This window comes from Geotrypetes seraphini, chromosome 6 (genome assembly GCF_902459505.1).
Source record: "Geotrypetes seraphini chromosome 6, aGeoSer1.1, whole genome shotgun sequence".
NCBI classification, from domain to species: Eukaryota; Metazoa; Chordata; class Amphibia; order Gymnophiona; family Dermophiidae; genus Geotrypetes; species Geotrypetes seraphini.
Window position 1 is genome coordinate 222,159,720 of NC_047089.1, and position 12,381 is coordinate 222,172,100.

Below are 12,381 nucleotides of genomic sequence, written 5' to 3' on the forward strand. Positions count from 1 at the left end.
TTTATGTTTTGTAGATTTCCCCGTCCTGATGAAGTGATAGCAAAACGCATTGGCTAAGGAGACAGAAATCATATATATAAAAGCTAAGTTGGCTTTATATACATACATAAACTATATTACATAGATGAAATAAGTAAAAAGAAAAAATTTGTTAAAACGTCATAAATGCTAGGTTGGGTTCATGAGGATCTTACCACCATGAGTTATGCTACTCGGGTGGCTGTCTGAAAATCCCTGGATACCTGAGCATTGACGTATGCATAGTTAAGCTGACTATAACACTGGTTCTTTATCACTTGTGGAAGTTATATATGAGATGGGAGGGATAACAGTATGTGAGATGGGATCAAGTAGAAGGGTGGGAATAGGGTCCAAGGGACATTTGGTAGGCTTGGCTGAAGACAGAAATGCGGTTTCTTCCTCTGTGATTTCAGAGAAGGAAGAAAAGTCAGCAGTAGTTAATGGAGGGTTGAGAGGGTTGGACTTGGCAAGGGGAGCTTCCTGAGTTGTTTAGATGAATGAAGAAGGGGTGATACAAGTCTGAAAGGTTAGGAGAGTGGATGATGGGTAGGGAAAAGGATGTGACTTTGCAGTGAATTCAAAGGTGATCATGTGGACCTTGTCAAGGAAGTAATTAGCCATAGTCTGGGGAGCACTTTGAGGAGGGAGTTCAGCAAGGCAAAGAAATGGTGGGGGTTGGAGGAAAGGGAGTTAGTCAGCTGAATGTAGTAGTCTTGCTTGACCAGTGTAAGCACAGAATTAAAAGAGTTCAGCATAAACTTAAAGTGAAGAAAGTCAGCATGTGTGTGAGATTTGAGCCAAAGGCACTCCACACAGCGGGTACAGAAACGTAAGTAGCAGATACTGAGAGTGAGCCAAGATTTAGGTTTGGTACGCCTGACAGAGCGGGGAGGTGTCCAGAGCGGATAACATAGTGGAGGCAAGGAGAGATGAAACAGTGGTTAAGAGCGTGGAAGGATTGAGGGCTTGAAGATTTCAAAACCTGTTGGTGATGACTGGGCATGGCTGAGGGTGAGTAATTGTGAAGGTTATCAGATGATCAGAGATGGGGAGCAGTGAGGTAGAAAAGTTAGAGAGACAGCGGTTGGAGAAAAAGACAAGACCAAGGCAGTGGCCATCCCAATGAGTGGGGGTAGTGGAGCACAGCTGGAGGTTAAGGCAAGAAACTTAGAAGCATAAGTGTCAGTAGGATTGTCAGGGTGAAAGTTAAAATCCCCCAAGAATGAGGGAGGGAAAAGATGAATCAAGGTAGTCCAAAAGCCAGGAATCAAATTCAGTGAGAAAGGAGGAAGGGGACTTGGAGGGACAATAAATGACTGCTATCCGAAGAGGTAGAGGAGTGAAAAGCCAGATGGAGTGGACTTCAAATGAGGAAAGGCTGTGATTGAGGTGGGAGAAAAGGTTGGAATCTACAGGAAGGATAAAAAAGAAGCCCAACACCTCCACCTCGACAAGTAGGGCATGGTATATGGATGAAGTGGTAGTCACCATGGGAGAGGGTAGCAGCTGCAGTCCTCAGGGCAAATCGATGTCTCAGAGCTTGCAGGCGAAGAGGTCTGGGAGATAAAGAGGTCATGAATGTAGGCACTGGCGTAGTAAATGGGGGGTGATTCAACCCTTGCGCCATCTTGATGGGGGCATCAGCACTCTTCTCCTCTCTGACCCCCTGCACGCATGTGCATGCCTCCCCTCCCCTGTACCTATTTAGGGCCAACATTATGGATTTTTCTTTTACCTGCGATGCTCAGCACAATAGCATGTAAATTATATGCATGCTATTCGTGCAGAGAATCACGGATACAAGGAAGGAGGAACTATGCCTGGCACTTGCTCCTTCTCAAAATGGTGATTTTGAGCCCCTTAGGCCCCTCCCATTGCATCCCAAGATGCACTGGGAGGGGTGTAAACTCCCACTGATCCTGGCAGGGGGAATCACAATCAGCTGAGCTGGCAGGAGAAATCCCCGTAACCAGCTCAGCTGATGGGGATTTCTCTGCCACGATCAGACAAGATAGTTGGGTAAGTCTATAAAACTTGCTTTTGTGCATTTTTCACGTGGATGTTTTTATTTTTGAAAATGGCCAAAAAAGATAGGCATCCTAAGGACCAAAACATCTACATAGGTCATTTTCAAAAATAAAAGATAGACGTCTGACAGCTTTAAAAATAGACATTTTTTTTCTACTGGGTTTGTGGGCATCTTGCCCACAATGACCAAACTCTGACTTAGACGTCCCTCATAGGCTATTTGAAAAATGCCTGCCTTCCCTGCAGGTAAAAGAATGTGCTGATGTTCCTTTAGGTGTGTGCACTGTCGGGACCTACTGTTTTGCTTTGACTTCAGCTGCTATTTGCTACCCCTCAGAATTGGCTGCACTAGGCAGCTGCCCAGTCTTGCCGAAAGTTGAGCCAGCTCCGATTATCCTACAAGGAGTCAAACCTCTGGCCTGGTTATCAGTCTGGCCTTTTATAGCTGGGCAGGCTGGGTGGTTCAATTAGTCATTAGTAGTTCATAAATCTGGAAGTTATCTGATGCCAGACAACGAAAGGTGCTGTTGAACAGACTGCTAAAACTACTTCAGAGATGGTGCTGGTGAGTCCCCTCTCCACGCCTGTGATGGATGCAACATACCTGAGTGGAATATTTAAGCTGTAAGATATGAGTGTTACGCACTCACTCTCACTCAGCCACATTCCACCAATTTCTGTACGTGTGAACCATCATGGAACACCTTCAGCAACAAAGAATAAAGTGTCATGTCAGACAGAGAGTGAGAAAAAAGCCTAAGGGTAACAATCCTGGCAACAGGTGTTTATAAGCAGGTAAAGTATTACCTCATCTTCTTAAACCCTTATACCCTACACATCTTCACATATTATTGAAATGGGAGGCAACATGGGAGACAATGAGAAAAAATTTGAGGAATTTTGTATAGAAAAATTAGATGTTAGTGAGAAGGCAATAAACTGACAAATAGAACAGAGTAAGTGGGAGAGACAAGAAAGAAAAATGTAGTGGTTGCATAATAAAGATGAACTTAACCAGAGGAGTTGGACTTGTTTGATAATAGAAACATAGAAACATAGAAGGTGACGGCAGATAAGGGCCAAGGCCCATCAAGTCTGCCCACATCAATGACCCTCCCCTACCTCTCTTTGCGAAGAGATCCCACCTTTCGATCCCATTTAGCCTTAAAATCAGGCACACTGCTGGCCTCAATCACCTGCATCGGAAGACCATTCCATCGATCCACCACCCTCTCGGTGAAGAAGTATTTCCTGGTGTCGCCATGTAATGTCCCTCCCCTGATTTTCCATGGATGCCCTCGTGTTGACGTGGGTTCCTTGAAGAAGAAGATATCCTCCCCCACCTCGATACGGCGCGTGAGGTACTTGATGTGGTAACAATTGTTAGATACAAGTAAAGGGGGAATTGAAGTTGACCTGGTAGCTCAGTAGCTCAGTGACAGCACTGTCCTTAACATAGAAACATGATGGCAGATAAAGGCCAAATGGCCCATCCAGTCTGCCCATCCATAGTAACCATTATCTCTTTCTCCAAGAAATCCCACATCCTATCCCAGGCCCTCTTGAATTCAGACAAAGTCTCTGTCTCCACCATCTCTTCCAGGAGACTGTTCCATGCATCTACCACCCTTTCTGTAAAAAAGAATTTCCTTAGATTACTCCAGAGCCTATCACCTCTTAACTTCATCCTATTTCCTCATTGCAGAGTCATGTCAGTACGGGATGCTGCAGAGGCAGAAGGGAAGGGAATCATGGGCTTGCTTAGCCCTTTCAGGACCAAGGGACATATTTGTCCCATAACTTTAAAATCCTATAAATTTTGATTGGGATAGTCTACAGTTCTAAATTTGATATGTACGGATTCCATATGATACTGCCTTTATGTAAACAAACTGGTTCCGACATTCATTCATTAGCGTCGTTGCCAGATTGACGAGAAGATTCACTTGCCACACTGTCCATAAGCCAGAAGTGTGATTTTTTAAATAAAAATAATGATATTTCACAAAAAAAAAATCAATTTTTTGGCATCTGCAAGCCCTTTTTACCATAAAAATGTCGTCAAAACCACAAAAATTGGCCTACGATCCTTATGGTCCTGAAAGGGTTAAGGCCTGGTTTTAGGATTTATGATTTCAGGCCACAGGCATCTATTACCGGGGACCAACTGAAGATCACCGTTAAGGTAGCGCAATTAGGGGGGGAGGTGCAGAACTGGAGAAGCCACCAGTAAAAATCTATGGCCAAGATAGTGATCTGGGGCTGGGAGGGAGATTATCAGTCCTTTACGAAAGGGAAAAGAGATGGAATTTGATAAACCACATTTCTGTGGCTACAGTCAAAGTGGTTTGCATATTATATACAGGTATTTATTATGTACCTGGGCAATGGAGGGTCAAGTGACTTGCCCATAGCCACAAGGAACTTCAGTGGGGAAATAAGTCAAATACCTTTACTTTTGTGATTAACTGTGATTAAAATTTTTTAAATCAAAATGCAGCTCTAGTAGTTACTGCTTCTTTCTTATCATAGAAGCCATTTGGATGCATTTTCAAGCCCGTAGCAAAAGTCCAAAACACAGTATCTGTTGATAAATGGGAGATATATTAAGCCAGAACACAGGACTGTATTAGTTTTGGTCAAGAATTACATCATGGGGAAGTACATGTGTTTTGGAACACCACCCATATTTTCAAGCAAGAAGGATTAGTGATAAGAAGAATCAGTTGTAATAGACCAGCAATTGTGCATGCACTTAAAATATAATATACATTATGCAAGATGTGCTTGATGCACAATTAAAAGATAATAGATACAGACACAAACATTTTGGATTTAGCTTCATGCCTTTTTCAGTTGTAGCTCAAAGAGAGTTGCATTCATGTGCACAAGGTATTTCTTTATCAGGCTCCAATCTAAGGTTATACCTGAGGCAATTGGAGAGTTAAGTGACTTGCCCAAGACCCTAAATAGCTGTAGTGGTACTTCAACTGAGTTCCCCCTGGTACTCAACCCACTGCTCTAATTAGGTCACTCCTTCAATATCATGGCAGAAGTGCAATAAAAGAGAAGTTGATGGAATCAAAGACCATCCAATGATTCATGGTTTAAGTTTGTTTTTTTTAATTGGTATACTACTCAAGGGCAAACCATCCAAGTGGTGTACAATACAATTCAATTGAAGGGCTAGAGAATGAAAAATCAGAAAAGATTGCAAACAACATAGGACAGAGAGAAAAGAAACAACCAATCTGCTGCTGTAGCCACAGCACACCACACTCCAGCACCAATAGACCTGAGGGCTACAGAAGGACAAAAGTGCTGAATAGCTGTAGAGAAAATAGAAAACTCAATATAGCAAGGACTGATTATAAGAGCACTTTTGATAGCATCCCAAACTCTTGCCTTCAAATATACAGAGTGAACCATGGATTGAGCACATTAAGTTTATACAGTGGTGTACCCAGATGATTAATTTTAGGTGGGCCTGAGCCCAAAGTAGAAAGGCATGAAACTTTGTATCTCTCCCCCACTGTCCCTCCCTCTCTGCTCCCCAACTCAAAAAAATACCTGAGCTGGTGGGGATCCCCAAGTCCCACTAGTGAAGAATCCTCCCAGCCAAAATTCTTCAAAGTTGGATAGCCAGTAGAGTGTCCTGAAGCAGCCATTGCTACCCCCAGAAAGCCCTCTGTGCATGCATGAAATCTGAGAATGCAAGGAGCATGCCATTGGCAGCCACCCTGGACACTGCTTCCAGCTACACAGCTTCAAACCAGGAGGAATCCAGTTGGTGGGGCTTGGGGATCCCTGCCACCAACAAGAATGAGCCAATTTTGGGTGGGCCTGAGCCCAAAGTGAATGGCCGGGGCTACTCCACTGGTTTAATATGAAAAAATGGCAAACTGCATGTTATCTGAATTACAAAAAACAAAGCTTGATATTCCTCTCATCAATTGCCAGTGAGGAATATTTCAGGGAGATTCCCTGTCCACATTTATTTTCCTGCCTGGCACTAAATCCAAAGAGATTTCTTATCTCATTGGGCTATTAATTTTGTAATAAACACAGAAGTGCTAATGGTGTCTACAGTTTGCTGAGAACCTGGAGAACAGGGGTTGATTTCCACTGCAACTCATTGTGACCCTGGCAAGTCATTGCCTCAGGTACAAAAACTTAGATTGTGAACCCATTAGAGAAAGTACCTGTATACAGTAAATAATACAGTGTTCCCCCGGTTATTCATGGTTGGTGGTTTGCGGTCCCGGTCATTCACGGTATTTTCCGACTGCGAACCGCCAAGGAGAGGGCAGCGGGAGAGGCAGGAGAGAGCAGCCAGAGCACTGCGAGTTCAGGAAATCACTCACGGTACGCTCCGACTGCTTCTTCCTTATCCAATACTCCCTCCCCTTTTATTAAACTGCAATAGCGGTTTTTAACTCTGGGAGCTGTGCTGAATGCCCCGTGCTGCTCCCTATGCTCATAGGCACCCTGCGCTAAAAACCACTATTGCAGTGTAGTAAAAGGGGGGAGGCATAGTGCAAAATATAGATAGCAGATATAAATTCTAAAAACGGACATATTTTGATCACTAAATTGAAAATAAAATAATTTTTCCTATTTTTGTTCTCTGATGATTTCATGAGTCTCTGGTTGCATTTCCTTCTGATTGTGCATCCAATATTTCTTTCTTTCTTTTTACTCCTGCATGCTTCCTATCCTCCAGACCTCATTCCATTCCCCAACTAACATCTCTCTCTGTCCCTCCATGAATCCAACTTTTTCTTCCTCTCTCCCTGTCCCCTCCCCTTTCTTTCTCTCTCTCTCCCTGCCCCCTTTCTTTCTCTCTCTCTCTCTCCCTGCCCCCTTTCTTTCTGTCTTTTTCTTTCTCCCTGCCCCCTTTCTTTCTGTCTTTCTTTCTCTCTCCCTGCCTCCCTTTCTTTGTCTTTCTTTCTTTTTCTCTCCCTGCCCCCGAAGCCACCGCTGCCGATTTCTCCCTGCTTTCCCAACACTGCTAAAGCCAGGCTCTTGCCAGGCCCACAAGCTCCGACGTCAGAGAGGAAGTTCTGGACCAGCCAGACAGCGATTGGTTGGTCCGGAACTTCCTCTCTGACATCAGAATTGATGGGGAGAGGCTTGTGGGCCCGGTGCAGGCCTGGGTTTTGCAGCATCGGGGAAGCAGGTAGAATGCAAAGGCAACACGAGTCTATTGCAGAACCCATCCCAGGCTCCGCGATAGACTCGCATTGCGCTTGCGATCTAGTCGATCGCGATTGACCTTTTGGGCACCCATGGTCTAGATGTTCAAAAGGGGCTGACATACAAAAGCAAACTGCCAGAGTCAGTCCCATCCTTAAACCTGGATAATTATAGTGATGAATAGGAGGCTCTTTCCAGTCTATGGAGTAAAAGAAGCCAAAGAAATTGTGAAACAAGAGAATTTGAACAGCAATTAAGGAAAATCTGGTAACCCTACATGAAAGTCATTGCATAACTAGGGTTGCTACATAGATTTTGCATCTGGAAAAGGATGATGAGTGGCCCCGCCCCATTCTACCCCCACCCAAACCTCATCTCTTTGGGCCGAGTCTGTAGTGCATCTGCACATATGCGGTTGATGTTGCACAATTGCGCAGATGTACTCCTGACTCAGCCACGATCTCAACCCGACAAAATGCCGGTTTTGAAAAGCCGTCCGGATGCCCAGACAGCCCTCTACAAAAGAGGACATGTCCAGGTGAATCCAGATATTTGGTAACCCTATGCATAACATATACTGTGCTTAAAAGTTTGCTGCAAGAACAAATTTTAGTTGACAAGATACATCCAGCGGGGAAAGAGAGATCAGCAATGCCTTTCTCTTTCTTTAGCTCCCTCATGTGTCCAGGCTGACTAATAAGCCATATTTGATTTCTCTCATTATATGGGTGTGTTGGTCATAGGCACATAAAAGAAAAAGAGGATATTTTCCTAAAAATTGAAAAACCTGGAGGACAAATTTGAAGAAGTCCAAAAGGAGGTAATTTCTTCTTAAAAGAGGATGCATGGTAACCCTAAGCTGGTGTAATGTGTGACCTAAATGATAGCATTCTATAAATTATATGTATAAAAATTCACCCCTCCCAGAGTCCACCTATGTGCAGGCTCACCTCTAAAATACACGCTATCACGGATATGTGCATATTAATAGGGCTACCAGATTTTCCCGAAGGAAAATCTGGACCCATGGCCATGCCCACAGGCCCACCCAGTTCCACCCCATTCTGCACACTCCCCCAGCCCTGCCCCCAGATGGCATCTGTGCACATGACGTAATGACATCACCACATTGCATCCGCGCAGGTACGTATGCCCCCCTCCCAGCGCAATTTTGACAGGAAGCTTTTCAAAACCCGGATAAAGTGCCAGGTTTTGAAAAGCCGTTTAGATCCCTGGACATGTCCTCGAAAAGAAGGGCATATGAAGGGAAATCTGGATGTCTGGCAGTGGTAACCCTACATATTAACAAAATAATGCATACCCTCATATATGGCATACAGACATGGATGTAGTCTGTACATTTACCTGGGTAACTGCTATGTAAATCCTAGCACCTACCTTATAGAAATACATCCCCTCCCTCTTCCAATATGACATATGCTCTTCTGCTGAGTTCATTAATGCAGAGCGAGAGGTCTCTTCTATACCCATCCAAAGTTCTATTAAATTTATGTCAAAGCATCAACCACCAAATCTTGATGTTAATCCCAAATAAGCCCAGCACTTTCACTTAAAATTCTCATGCTGGATGATGTCTATTTTAATATACCGCCCTCAGACCCACCACTCCACCTCCTAGCAAGAACTTCAAGCGTGAAGAATTACATGGCTCATCATCATCGGCCCCAGCGTTTTTTCTATTTACTCAAATATATTTTCAATAAATTAATTTAACATTTATTCAATAAATACCCTTCACTGAAACTTTAAATAGACTTTAAATTCAACTTTATCATAGTTGGTTTTTTACTTATCTTATGCGTGACCCGGGAGGGAATGATCCGACATGTTTCGCAAATGCGCTTTATCAAGGGTCCCCCACAGCCGCTAATGCCGTCCGACTCCTAGAACTCTTAGAGTAAAGCGCACTTCGAAACATGTTGGGTCATTCCCTCCCAGGTCACGCATAAGATAAGTTAAAAACCAACTATGATAAAGTTAAATTTAAAGTTTATTTAAAGTTTCAGTGAAAGATATTTATTGAACGAATCTTAAATTAATTTATTGAAAATATATTTGAGTAAATAGAAAAAACGCTGGGGCCGACGATGATGAGCCATGTAATTCTTCCCGCTTGAAGTTCTTGCTAGGCGGTGGAGTGGTGGGTCTGAGGGCGGTATATTAAAATAGACATCATCCAGCACGAGATTGAGGAGTGAATTTAAAGCATCAACCACAGCACATTGGCCCTTCTAAAATATTTCTCCTCTAAAATATTTTCAGTGTTTCACCAGCTTCCAGGTTGCAGATGAAAAAATGACAATGTGCACAAATGAATGCCCGCTGGCATCTGACTGGGCTCTGGCCGTCCTTTCCTATCCTGTGACAGGAGCTTGCACACAAAGATATAATCACACAGCAGATAGCCCATGACTGGGTTCTGACTTTCTGTGCAGAGATCCTGCTAGCTCAGGCAGCTCAGATTAAGATATAGCAGGTTTTCTTCTAAGAGGGGAGAGAGAGAAAGAAAGAGAGTGTGTATGTGTTTTGTTACAAAATCTTGCTCCTGGGGCTTCCGCTTGCATCACTTCAGTAGGTGTATAAAAATGCTGCATACCTGCTCCTTCCAGTTACTACTTAAAGAGCTCACAGGTTGAATAACCTGCTGTGCATTGGAGAAAGAGAAACAGAGAGATCCTATGGAAAGAGAGAAGGCCAGCAAGTTAACTTCCCATACAGGTGAGTTCACTGCACGAGGTAGCTAACATTTATATTTTTGTAATGTTTTATACTTTAATCCAAAAAGATCACTCCAAGACAAAAGCATCACATAAGCCAAGAAAGCTAGCTTATTACTTAAGCGAAAGAAAAGCCTCAGACAAACGGAGAGGTGCACCCACACTCTTCCACCTAAGCATCATAGGCAAAAAACTTTCGCACAAGTTTAAAGTTAGCAGGTGGGAGCAAAAAAAATAGCTGAGAATGATCGTTTCGTGGATGGTAACTACCAGGACCTTAGTGCCAAATCCAAGCTATCAGTTAGGATCTGGATTTGGCGCTAAGGCCCTGAAGCAGTGGTTACTGGCCATGAAATGATCGTCGGACTGGCCTGTTTGTGTTCAGTGGTTTTTACCATTAATTATTCTCGACTTTTATTTTGCTCCCACCTGCTAACTTTAAACTTGTGCGAAAGTTTTTTGTCTATGATGCTTGGGTGGAAGAGTGTGGGTACACCTCTCCGTTTGTCTGAGGCTTTTCTTTCGCTTAAGTAATAAGCTAGCTTTCTTGGCTTATGTGGTGCTTTTGTCTTGGAGTGATATTTTTGGATTACACTTCCCTCCATTCCTCCCTGTTTTTTGTGATGTTTTATACTTTGCCACATATGTTTAGTCATGTGGGTGCTTTTAGCTAATTCACCTGACCTTATTTTTGTTCTAAATATTTACTTTCATGAGTGTAGAAAAGGAAATGGGCAACCATTTAAAGTAATATGAATCTTAGCCAAGCTGTACTTTGAAAAAAGCAAGAGCCTCACATCCAAGATTAAAAGGAGAAACGGTGAGGACCCAACTGAGTGCTGCTGGGTGCAGCAAGAATGTGAAACATTCACTTGGTCCTTTGAAATAATGTGACCTAGCAAAATTTTTCCAAGGGGAGGAGAGCTGGTCTGGCTCTTGTAGAAGAGGTCATAGGTTCCTGGTATATAAGGTAACGATATCACCTTGCTTAACATCAGCCTACTTTACTTATGTTAAGCTGCTTTTCCTCTGCACCACCCTTACCGACAGGTTGCAGCCTGGTATACCTGTCTACCTCTTACATAAGCCAGGCATGTACAGGCTGCACTTGTTATGAAGGTAGAGAAAAATGAAGCCCTTCTGATGCCAGCATCAACAGTAAACTGTTTTAAGGAATCTTACAAGAGAATCAGGCAAGTAGCAGCATAGAAATGCAATTTCTTTTCTGAAATTGTAGCATAATTAATTGCCAGGCCCAGGCTGTGCAGAAAAGGAAAATTAATAAAGGACTAGAAATCTACAGCCCTCTAGGCAGGGGTGGACTGACAGTGATCTGGGACCTTGACCAATATGGCTCATGGGCCCCTATCAAAGTGATTAAACTAGATGGAAGCTAAGGGAAAGTGTGCCCCCCTACTGTTGTGAGCTCTCGGACACTGTCCTAATGTCCCAAAGGTTAGTCTACCCCTCCCTCTAGGATTCCTCAGTGTGGCTGACACAGAAGAGAGAATATCTAGATAGATTCAGATCTCTAGATTTCCCCTTCAGAGGCCAGAAAGGAGTAAGAGGTGAACAGCTATTTGGCAAGTGAGGTGCATAATAGGACTGGGATTTTCCATTTATGCCGAACTTGTACAAACATTTGAACACTGCCCCTCATGATCCCTATCCTAATATACAAAAATATTTAGATAATAATAGTCCCCTATAGAAGACAATGGGAATCCTGTTCTGAACAGGCACAGTTTCAAACGCTTGAATAAGATCAAAATCAAAACTCGTAGAAGAATAAACAACTCACTCCACAGGGCTTGTCCTGATAAATTGAGTTGTGTTAACTGAGGACTTTATATATCACATTTAAATTGTCATTTAATTGCAATTCCCTCTTTGGCGATTCATGAAGAATTTTTATATTTAAATACTGAACAGGCACAGGCCATGATGATAGAGCTAAGAGGGAGAAATAAAACATCTCTGCCTCACTTTCATAAGCTAGCCTTCTATCTTTATCATCTCTTGCCATGCCTCTCCCCTTGAGGGAGTGAGAGGTGGGTGCTTTGCAATATTGCAGGACTAGAGAGAGGAAATAGTCTGGTGGTTTGCACCAAGCTGAAAACTATGCTAAACCAGGGTTCAAATTCTACTTCTGCCACTGAGAAACCTCCCTACCTTGGGCAGTCACTTTATTAACTATTACTTCAGATACCCACTTAGACTATAAGCTCTTTAGGACAGGAATACTTGTCAGCACCACATCGATCCACTAGTACTATAAATATGTTAAGAATAGAGGAGTAGCCTATTTATTTATTTAATCAATTTTCTATACCGTTCTTCCAAGGGAGCTCAGAATGTTTACATGAATTTATTCAGGTACTCAAACCTAGTGGTTATA

At 43.0% G+C, this 12,381-nt stretch overlaps 1 protein-coding gene across 2 annotated transcripts in view; it reads left to right on the forward strand.

Moving 5' to 3' along the window:
* The first annotated feature begins 9,858 nt into the window (after positions 1 to 9,858).
* The window catches only part of RHOBTB2 (Rho related BTB domain containing 2), a 109,945-nt gene continuing 107,422 nt past the window's right edge, over positions 9,859 to 12,381 (forward strand). For both annotated transcript variants that reach the window (XM_033950068.1, XM_033950071.1), the window contains exon 1: positions 9,859 to 9,984. The gene's annotated coding sequence lies outside the window, so the exon portion shown is untranslated. The remainder of the gene's footprint in view (positions 9,985 to 12,381) is intronic.